The sequence below is a fragment of the Armigeres subalbatus genome, chromosome 3 (assembly GCF_024139115.2).
Source record: "Armigeres subalbatus isolate Guangzhou_Male chromosome 3, GZ_Asu_2, whole genome shotgun sequence".
NCBI lineage: Eukaryota > Metazoa > Arthropoda > Insecta > Diptera > Culicidae > Armigeres > Armigeres subalbatus.
In genome coordinates, this window is record NC_085141.1 from 179,128,499 (window position 1) to 179,140,357 (window position 11,859).

Below are 11,859 nucleotides of genomic sequence, written 5' to 3' on the forward strand. Positions count from 1 at the left end.
TCTAAGACTGCTTTCGAAAACTTTCATGAATCCTCCTGGAAATCTCCAGGAATCTTCTTAAACCTCCTGCTGTTAGCATACAGGAATCCTCTTGGTATCATCCAGAAATCTTACTTGATACAGCCTCCAGCCTTGCTGAAAGCCTTCAAGAATCCTCTTGGAAACCATCAGGAATCTTCATTAAAACCTCCAACAATATTCCTGAAATCTCCGAGAGTCCTGCTATAAGCGCTCCACAGGAATTATTTTGGATATCCTCCACATATCCCCCTAGAAACATTAAGGAATTATTTTTTATAGTTCCACGAACATTTCAGGAATCCTCCAGAAATCCTCCTGGAAACTTCCAGGAACCGTCCTGGAAACCTCCAGGAATCATAAAAACCGCCAGTAATCCTGCTGAAAACCGCAAGGAATCAGAATCTAGGAATGCTCCTGGAACCATTAAGAAACCTTCTTGGAATTCTCATGGAAACCTACAAGAATCCTCATGAAACATCCAGGAATCCTCCTGTAAATATCCAGGAATCTTCTTAAAATCTCCGCGAATTCCGCTATTAGCCCACAGGAGTCATCTGAAAACCTCCACGAGTCCTCCAAGAAACCTTGATATTTACGAAGACTCCTGGAAACCTCTAGGACACTCTTTGAAAACTTTCATGAATTCTCGTGGAAACCTCCAGGAATCTTCTTAAACCTCCTGCTGTTAGCCTACAGGAATCCTCGGGGTAACATCCGTCCTGGAAACTTCGTTGTATTGTCCGCGAAACGCATAAAACGCGAAGCATAAAATATACTGGATTAGTCACACAATGCGAATGCATATGATATACCATTTATATAGGCTCAAACGCATTAAACTAGGGACTCAAGAGAGGGAATGACGTAACAATGGACGAACGCCAAAGGCGAAACACAGAGTACACTGTGAAGAACGCAGAATGCAAATCCATATAGGTGACAATTTGTTGAAAAACTAGGTAAGACAAAAACATGTTCATAGCCCCACTATTATTTAACCTCAAGTTAAGATTGAATAAAAGTAGCCGAAACCGAACGTCAAAGACGAAACACAGAGAACACTGTAAAAACGCATAATGCGAATCCATATAGGTGCAAACGCAGACTACATTGTGGTATAAGCGAATCCATATAGGTGACAATCTGTTGAATAACTAAATAAAACACATATTCATAACCTCACTTTTATTTAACCTCGTGTTGAAATTGAGCAAGAGTAGCTGAAGCTGAACGTCAAAGACGAGACACAGAGTACACTGTGAAAAACGCATTATGCGAATCCATATAGGTGGCAACTTGTTATAAAACTAAGTAAAAACATATTCATAACCCCACTCTTATTTAACCTCACGTTGATATTGAACAAGAGGAGCCTAAGCCGAACGTCAAAGGCTAAACACAAAGTACACTGTGAAAAACGCATAATGCGAATTCATATAGGTGACAAACACAGAGTACTAAGTAAAACACATATTCATAAACTCACTTTTATTTAACCTCAAGTTGAGATTGAACAAGAGTAGCCGAAGCCGAACGTCAAAGACGAGACACAGAGTACACTGTGAAAAATGCATAATGCGAATTCTTATAGGTTACAACTTGTTGAAAAACTAAGTAAAAACATATTCATTACCCCGCTCTTATTTAACCTCACGTTGAGATTGAACAAGAGTAGCCGAAGACGAACGTCAAAGACGAGACACAGAGTACACTGTGAAAAACGCATAATGCGAATCCTTATAGGTGACAAACACAGAGTACACAGTAAAAAAACGCGTAATGCGAATCCATTTAGGTGACAATTTTGTTGAGAAACTAAGTAAAACACATATTTATAACCCCACTTTTATTTAACCTCAAGTTGAGATTGAATAATCTGAATTATCTCGGAGAAGCAAAAAGTCAACTACGCCATAGCTCCGGTTAGCGCAGCGAGGCCACAGGAATCATATTTAAAACCTCTAGGAATTCTCGCCTGGGAACCTGTAGGAATCCTGCTGGAAACCTCCAAGAATCTGCTGGGCATTCTCCAGGAATTCTCTTGGAAACGCCAAGAATTCTGTTGTAAACTCACAAAAACTCACCAGAGCGGTGGCTTCATGGAATCGTCCTGGACATCGCCAGGAATCCTCTTGAAAATCTCTAAAAAAAAACTCCTTTGGGAACCCCCTAGAAATCTTCCAGGAAACTTCCAGGAATACTCCAAGAATCCTCCAGGAATCCTCAAGTAATCTTCCCTAAATCCTCCTGAAATCCTTTCGGAATCCTCTGCAAATCCTTCATACATTTTACCAGAATTTTCCAGGATCCTCACCCAACGATCCTTCTCAGTGTCGTCCAAGAATTCTCCCGGAATCATACAATAACACGAAATTCCTCGAAATCGTCCCAGAATTCTTCTATAGGAAAAAGCACAGACTGTGTATGCCGATTAGAGACGAATTTCCCTTCTTAGCTTGGTGAACAAAATGGCTGGTTTTGTTAAGACCGATCTATGGAAAATTAGATGATTAGCCTGCGGGTAAGTTTAAAACCAAATAGTTTTCAAAGGAACATTCTTTCATGTTGCTGATGTACGTAAATTGCACTCCATAGCCAAATGGTAATATTGAATAAAACTAATATTGAAGACAATACAAAAGAAAAGGTTCTTCTCTGATATTTACAACTTGTTCAAATTTAACGGCAGCATCCAGAGCGCTGCCTCGCTTCGGTCTTCGGATCACAAGTCACGTTGCGCTGATTGAAACAAAAATGTGCGGTCAGCCACCCGCCATAAGCCGCAAATCCATTGTGTCGTCGCTGAAATCAACAAAATACCACTGAGTTTATTATGTCTGATTTAACGGTGAGCTTCGCGAAGTGGTTCGAATGCCATAAATTCGCAAATTACATTACAATATCCGGGCAAATATTTTCGTTTCCATTCACGGGCGCATTCCGCCTCCCGCGGGCTATTTGCGGGCCGGATGAGCCCGAACATACCTAGGAACAAATCGGAATCGTATTCCGATCCACCGCCCAGTGTGCGTGCGGTTATAAATCTGGTTTGCTCGCACGGGGATGCTTGTTATGCTTTCTCGCTGACCGACGACGGCTATGTCGTCTGATGCTGTCGTGCGGCGGATACCTTCCTGGATAAGGATATGTGGTTTACGGTAGGTGAGAAACCGCAACCGGTTTGCTGAAATAGCAAGCGGAAATAGTGCTAAGCTGTCCATATTTGTGAATCGTAGTGGAATGTCCGATTAGGTATGAAGCCCGTGATGAGTATTGGAAACGACTGATAAGCCATTTGCTTCATGTGGCAGAAACAATCGATTTTAAATTCATTTTATATTCAGAACACTGAAAATAGAATTGCATTGAGTCGTACGTTTGCGGTTAATGAATCGCGATAATTAAAAACGAATGCTTATTTTCGTCACAGTATCTTAACCTCAAAATATCAGATTTTCGAAGAACGCCACAACAATGAATGTACTCTGAGAGATTTATTGCCACTTATAAATATGTTTTCGATCCCATTCATCTTCAGTTTTCGCGTCATTCCGCAGGACCTCCTGTCAGAGCAAAGATGATGATTTTCATGGTGGCATTCAGAAACAGATCATCTCTGCACTCGCCATGATGAATAGATCTGTATGTATAACGAGCGAGACGATTGACGACAAAATTTCAAACAGCTGTTACCTCGTTCGTCTATCAAACTACCACCGTCGACGACCGACGACGATGGCGTGACAGTGGAAGTGCTTCAGTAACGTCAAGTGCAATCGAAAATAAATATACTGTCGGTTATAATGGATGTCCCCCTTCCATACACCGCCATCGTCATATACTCGACTTCAACCAACATCATGGAATTGGATGACGCCGGGAACATGTTCGGTTCACATCTGGAGGCGATAGAGTCAATAAAGCAGCCCTCGATCATGCAGCAGATTATATCGAACCACTCAATAAAATCGCAGCCCTCGCTGCTGATGGTGGCCTCGCCGCCAGGCCGAGCACGAATCCAATATCGAGCGGTACCGACCCACCGGGCCGCGCTCGTTATCAGGAACCATCATCCTGCTACCGACCACCGCACTATACTGCATCACACTTCACTACTGACTGACTCTGCAGCACGGCGCGGCGCTCGTCATCAAAATCGGACGATGGCGGCAATAAATTATACTCCACTCAATATCCTCTTGTGCAGGGCTGGGTCGTTGGTATTTGTTTGGTTCCCGCCAGAACCGCGAATTGGATGGCGGTTACCACCAGTTCGGGAAAGCAAAAGTAAACATCGCATGCACACGCACACGCTGCGAACGGAGCCCCGAAGGCATTTTCCGATGAACTTTCATATTGAAAAATGTGATGTTTGAAGATCGAATACGATTAGAATTGACAACAAAAAGTTTGATAACCACATGGATACATAAGATTGATTATTTGTACATTGTCGGATAATGTGAGCATTAGGAATAGAAGGAGATCAGGTGCCTCATTGCGCATTTCCGTGCTACAGTTTACATGATTTTCTTGTTCATTTAATTTCAATCACGGTTTGCTAACTCATTTGCACAAAAGTTAGTGAAATTCAGTCAGTTTTTTTACAAATTACAGCGGAAAGGCCAAATTCTACAATGAAGAGCAGTGATGTGATTGTATAATGTGACCTTTCTGCTTAAATAAGTAGAAAAACTGCTGACTCAAAACCACTGTTTTTGTGCAAATGAATTAGCAAACTTTTAATAATAGTTAGAAGTTAGAATCAATTTTTTTAGCTTTTCATGCCTCGGTTTTTGATTACGCTTAAAATGAGAACAGTGAGACAGAGAATCGGTACGATTACCCTATCTGAACACAGATTTTCTGTCAGCCGCGCATTACTGCAAAATTGTCCAAAGCATTGCACGACATTGTTGATGACCGACAAGCGTCACAGCCATCTCCGGTGGTCTTCCATCCAATTCACTCAATCAAACGTCATCATTTCAACTTACCGGCTATCAATGATAATGACAGGACCATCACCGACAGCTAGCGCACCATCACCATAAGGGAAGATCCATTAATTACGTAACGCAAAAATTGGTCATTTTCAACCCCCCCTCCCCCCTTTGTCACACTTTTTGTATGAAACATCTGAAAATTTTGTATGGATCGTCACACTTCGCTCAACCCCCCCTCCCCCCTCTAAGCGTTACGTAATTTGTGGACGCTTCCTAAGTATGTGTCCATTCACAAGTTACATAATGCCGTTAGGGAGAGGGAGTGTTTGCCAGACCATTAATTTATACAAATAATGTTCATCTTCCATAAATAATTTTTTTTAAAAGGGACGAAGGGAATCGCCAATTTGGCCTTGCGTAATTTATTGACAACCCCTATTATAAATGTTGGCGGTAATGGCAGTAAAGTGTGGAAAATAACCAACCGCATTACATTGATAGTGACATCGCATCATCATGACCGGCAGTACCGAGAGCGCATCATCGCGAGCACCAACGAGGAAAATAAAACATTGCAGACAACCGCCGCCGATCGAGTCATACCTCGTCTATTTCTACGCCATCAAACCTAAGGTGGGCTACTTACTCATCATAAAATGTGATGAACGACAAATTTATCGGAAAAGAGTGTATTGATAAATTGGCTTTATATTCCGCATCAAACAGTACTGCCGCGCTGAGTGCGGTGCGGAAGGACTGTAAGTGGCATGACAGGATTTTATATGGGCGTTTGTTGACAATAAAGCGGTTTTGAAGTGAAATGAATGGCAGAGAAAACGCATAAAACCGTGATGGGTACAAGTTATGATGTCAATCATGATTCTAATAAACACGACGCACTCTGACTCGGGGCTCGTTTAGCCAAGAATCACACGCGAATTCTCACCAGTTCTGTGTACAGCAAGCATTCTTTTTACGTTTTTATTTTCAACTTGTTTTTCCGCAGGCTACTCTTTTGAATTGCTACGGAAAATGCGTCTAAATTTCCAAAGGGACATTCGGTGAAACTTCTAGGGGATATATATTCTAGGATTTCCTTCAGAATGCCTTGGAGGAGGGTAAACACGCTGAATCTAACCTGGACACCACTAGTTTTGCAGCAACTCAGCGAAAGAGGATTCTTGGGCAACATACTGGCATTTGCTCGGAATTTTCTGGAATGGCGATCATTTCAAGCTGTCATTGGAAATCAGTCTCCCGGAACCTATCAGGAGGACACTGGCGTACCCAGGGGTCGGTCCTTGCGATCACCTTTCAACCTTTCAACATTTAAACCCGTTCAAAGCCTCATAGTACCAGCAACAGGGGTATTCGTCTCCGCATTGGGGAGGCCATTATAGCCTGTACCTGTATTGCAAATCGTAACCTCCTCAACGTCCTATCCCCGACCTTTAAGAGCTATAAGGGCTGCTGGCTGATGTTAATCATCTTTCTCTTGCAAGCGCACAGAGAGAATAGGATTTGTTTTAAACGGGAAACGTTTCCGAAGCGTTTCCCGATGAAAACAAATCCTATCTTCTTTGTGCGGGTATAGGAGAAATATGATTAAACGTCAGCAAGCCTTGTGTTCGGATCGGATCCGGTTTCCTATCCTCTACACCTGCCGAGTCTACCTGCTCTGGGGTAGGCATCTTACCACTTCTGGAAAATCGCACACACGCATTCCAGTTCGTGACAGCAGCGCATACGAACCTGTTTGTTGCTCGGGGGCCGTACACTAATTAAGTAAGCTTTTTTTCGGGGTTTTTTAACCCCCCTCCCCTCATGTAAGATTTTTCCCATACAAATCATTTTTGCCTTTCTCGTCCACAAAGTATACGTAAAGGCTATATGTTCGCGAACTTTTATAGGAGGCCCGTAAACCCATAGTATTATATACCGATCGACTCAGCTCGACGAATTGAGGTGATGTCTGTGTGTGTGTATGTGTGTGCGCAAACTAATCTCACTCATTTTTTAGGCACTTGTCCTTAACCGATTTGCTCGCAACAAGCTGCATGCATGTATTGAAAATGGGCCGAATCAGACTATGGGATTCAGAGTTATGGCCAAAACACATTTTTCCACAAGAAAAATTCTTACTCATTTTTAGGCACTTACCCTCAGCCGATTTGCTCGCAACAATTTGCATTCGACGCAGAATCGTGTTCCATTGTTTTGTATTGAAAATTTGCCGGATCGGACTATGGGCTCAGAACCTCCAGAAGGCGGCATTCTGTCTCTGTTCGCAGATGGCACCTCCATCATCTACCAAGGTAGGGTGATCAGAGCGCTAGTGGTAAAACTTCAACGAGGCCTGGATGCACTGACAGAATACCTCACCAGCTGGAAGATCTGTATCAACGCGGCGAAGACCCAGGTCATCATTTTTTCCCACTCTAAATCCCCTAAACATGTTCCGCCTGGGACTGTAAGATCATCCTCAATGGCACGACTGTGGAATGGGCTGAAGAGGCCGACTACCTTGGCTTGACCCTCGACAGCAAGCTTATTTTTCGACAACAGGTTGACAAGACGGTGACAAAGTGTAACGTTTTGTTGGAACTACTATACCCTTTGATCAACCGCCGGTCGTCATTGTCTATAAGAGATAAGCTTGCTGTCTACAAGCAAATCATTCTCCACGTGATCGAATATGACATGCCGGTCTGGGATAGCTGCGCTAAAAAGCCTTATCTGAAACTCCAACGAGTGCAAAACAAGTTCCTGATGATGATTCTCAACACTCCTCCCAGGACACGAACTTCTGAGGTCCATCGTCTGGCCGGTATCAAAACACTTAACGAGCGCTTTGGTGTGTGTAATGATCTGTTCAGAGCCCGTTGCTTATCTTCGGACCAGGCTGCCATTAGGGCGCTTATAGCAAATTAGAATATCAAATTGTAGTGTAAATACCAACACCTCTAAGTGGATTTATCACGTTTTTTCTTAAGCGGATCGCTTTTTACGCGGATTTCGGGATTAATGCGGTTTTTGAGGCGTTTTTTCACGCGATATGTATCCTCCGCTTTAAAATTGACTACAGTGTAGATGCATGAAATATTTCACGTTAAGATTTTTCAGAAGTAGGATCTTCTATCGCCCCCTTTTCGTTAAGATGTGCATTGTGGCTAGACAGAGTGATTCAAATTTTGACTTTTTTGCTCCCCTATGCTTAAACGATGACATTTGCTATTTTAATAATCGTCCTAAATTTTTACCTAATTTGGATGTAATTTGACTGAGCACAAGCAATTTGAAGCATGTATGAAAATTACTAAGAAAACAGCAACTTTTGTGAAAAACCGTTCCCCATCATTGCCCATTAAGCTCTAAAAATGTATGAATACATGAGCAATATAGGAAATTTATTAAGGGAAAATACCGTCGTTGTTGCTAAACGATTTCATACTGGCAACAAAAGTTATTAGGGAAATACTGAATTGTGGGAAATTCAATTTAACACGTAAGAATAACATCAATATCAATAATGAACATTTTTGCTTTCTTTATAATTTTGCTCACAAAAGTCAGATTGCTTCGCAACAACAACTGACTTTCAGCTTAGGATCTATTCTATGATAGCGATGCGTTAAATATATTCAAATAGATTCCGGCCTGCTTCACGAAACGATCCTTTACATAAGTGGCAATTCTCATAGTAATTTTTATATAACCTTCAAATGGCACGTGCACAATCAAATTACATCTAAATCAGCTAAAAATTTGGGAGGACTATTAAAATAGCAAAAACAATCGTTTAAGCACAGGGGAGTGAAAAAGTCAAAATTTGAATCACTCTACTAGACATCTTGGTAACTGTTCACAATCAAATTAATCTCTGCGCTAATATGGTTTTCTGGTAAGAACGGCATTGCAAATTAATTGCAAAGCTCTTTTTTCAGTATTCGTAGGATACACGTTCAACTTTTAGGATTTCTCCAAAATCTATTTTCAGAACAATACTGAATGCAAATAGTAAATCTGTCATAAATTTCCGATGATCTTTAAGTATTTCTGGTCAAAAGGTTATTGCATTATCAAAAAAAAAAAATTTTTTTTGTAAAGTGATGTTGATTTAAAAGTTGGCATAATTTTGCCTATTTCAAACATTACGTTTTATCTCTATGTTGCCGATATTGCAGCTAGTTTCATACCCTTCTTTATACAATATTAAAAATGGCATTCCTTTCGATTATTCGGATCCGCAAAGCAATAGATCTGTTTAATTTCTATTTCACTGCCGAACAATCGAGTTGATGCAAAGTCAACAATCCACAGTTTTAAAATATCAAACTTAGTCATTTTTAAAAATGTTTTGAGGAAATGTTCCATTTAAAAAAATTTAAGCCTTCTGCTTTTATTTATCTTTCATTTTTTAACTAATTCTATAATTATTTTTCCATTTCAGGTACCTACCTACATTTTTTTTTTTCCTGTGGTTTGTTTGCCCTCTCTGGTGCCGGGTGAGTAGCAAATTTATCAAGATATTGCCTCTGATGAAACGTTGCGTGGCATTTCCCTCCGCAGAACAATGTCTAGGACCACTTTCCATCCATTCTTTGGCAGCATTGTAGTGGGAAATGAAAAGATTTCCTCCAGATAATGGGCGCGCAAAACTTCTTGGTACAATCAATCTGCTAGTGAGAAGGCGGCGAGCGAGCGAAATGTTATTCAATTTGGCACTACACAAAGGCTTCCTTACGGTGAACATTTTAACAACTGGCTAGCGGGCAAAACACAAGGAAGAATAATGGTGGCGACGAACTGTTGAAACATAACTCGACCTGGCACTTGCTGGAGAGAACTTGCTGACGCCCCTAGCGGAGTTCTTATGGTGCGCTGGCTGGCGCAGACAAATTTCCTCTTCCCATGCCAGCTCCACTCGGTGCCGTACTCCGTAGAGCGCAAATGAAGAAAAGGAAACTTTCTACCGTCATCACGATCACCGCTCAGAATCAACAGAACTTTTGAATGGAAATGGGGTAAACGTGGGATGGGGGATTCCAAGGAGGAAATTAAAATACCTTCGGGCCAGAATGTTTCCATAAAGACGATGAGCCTTCCTCTATTCATCGCAACGCAAGAAATGCGTTGCTTCTTTTCTTCCCGAGCGTACGATGGATATTCGCATTCTTCTCTGACAGTCGCAGAAAGTGTATATATTTCTGCACCTTTTCAAATTAAGCTCTTCGAAGGAGGCACTAGAGCCAGCGTGAATGATATGGCCACGATTCTACCCATGGGGGAGCATGGAGACGAATCCTCGTAAGCGCGAAAAATTTATCCTCTAATTGCGGATCCTTCGGGGCTCAAGCCCATTAGTCGGTGTTATCTGAATGGATTTGTGTTTTCTTATTAATGCTATTTGTCGAAACCCATCAATCGAATCCGATTGAAATTTTGTGCCACGCCACTATCAGCAGAAAACGATTCAAACGAGTGCAAGGAGATACTTCAAAGTTTATTTAAATTGATGACGCCGGATCACTTTGAACAAGGACTGTAACTCTATCGCACCATGGGGTCGTGCTTCCGTAGTATTGGAAAAAGTTTCCTTTACTCAATCACATTATTTTACAGTGCGCGCCTGACACCTCCTCGAGCTGGTTCTGCCTTCCGTGAGTTGATCAGTTGGAACAAGCGAGAGCAGAACAAGGGATCATTTGCCCCGGCCAGCAATCACCAACTATTGAAGTTGGGTCGAGTTTCGCGGGAGCTCTTGCACAAACGATTTCCAGTGCGCATATTAATTTCACTGCCACTATGTACGTTCATAAAAGTCAGCGAGCACCGCATGCAGTTTCAAGCGCGATAGTTCTCACTCCAAGAAACGCGTCAAAGTGCACTCCATAATATTTCAAATAAAATGTGACTTTTTATAGACACATAGATACTGGCTTTGTCTTTCTGTGGCAGCACGGCAGCAGTAGCAACAGCAACAGCAGCACCTTGGCACTAAGAAAAGATTATGTGGAACTTTCGGTTAAGCTGGATTATACGGAGAGGGTTGTTCAAGTCTGTGGGGATCCATATTCATGCATAATAAGTACCACTTTGTGTTTTATGGCACAAAAGATGGAGAAGTGTGATGCTCCATTATGCTCGATAAATCTCAAGTGGGAGGTGTGTATTACAAAAGAAAATTGGTTCGGTTTCTGATTGTACAATTGCATCACCATTACCGTTGTTGCATTGAAAATTTATTTCTGAAGAGGGTTTGATTGACAAATACCATCAAATAGATAATCGGACAATTGATAAATAAAGCAGTGCATTGTTTACATTTATGACAAGCTTTTGTAACAAGTTAAACTTAAAAGTACAAAAACCGTTAAAACGGAGTTTCGAATTTATATGCGTCATCCGCCATTCAAGATGTGCCGTCCTGGACAAAATCGAAGGTAATCGATTTAAAATAAAGATCTTCCATCAGTGTTGTCCTACACTCAAGGCAAAAAATTCTGCTCTTTGATTTTACTCCATCTAAACGATTTTATAGTCTCAACTAAGTAAGTTCAACTGATAGAAGGATATTTGAATTTTCTAAATGTCATGGCAAACTGTCAAAAAAATGCACTCCAGAGCCACAGGAGCGCGCGCACTGAAAATACACTGGAGTGTTTTCACTGGAGTGTATTTTCAGCGCGCGCGCTCCTGCTGCTCTGGAGTGCATTTTTTTGACAGTTTGCCATGACATTTAGAAAATTCAAATATCCTTTTATTAGTTGAACTTACTTAGTTGAGACTATAAAATCGTTTAGATGGAGTAAAATCAAAGAGCAGATTTTTTTTGCCTTGAGTGTAGGACAACACTGTCTTCCATAAAAATTAAATAATTAAACAAATGTTT

At 41.3% G+C, this 11,859-nt stretch overlaps 1 long non-coding RNA gene across 1 annotated transcript; it reads right to left on the reverse strand.

Annotated features, from left to right (window-relative positions):
* Positions 1–2,718: 2,718 nt before the first annotated feature.
* Positions 2,719–4,115, reverse strand: LOC134225252 (uncharacterized). The gene is made up of 3 exons (XR_009983207.1): positions 3,461–4,115; positions 3,007–3,369; positions 2,719–2,823 (listed from the first exon to the last, which is right to left on the reverse strand). It is a non-coding gene; the product is annotated as an uncharacterized LOC134225252 (long non-coding RNA).
* Positions 4,116–11,859: the final 7,744 nt, after the last annotated feature.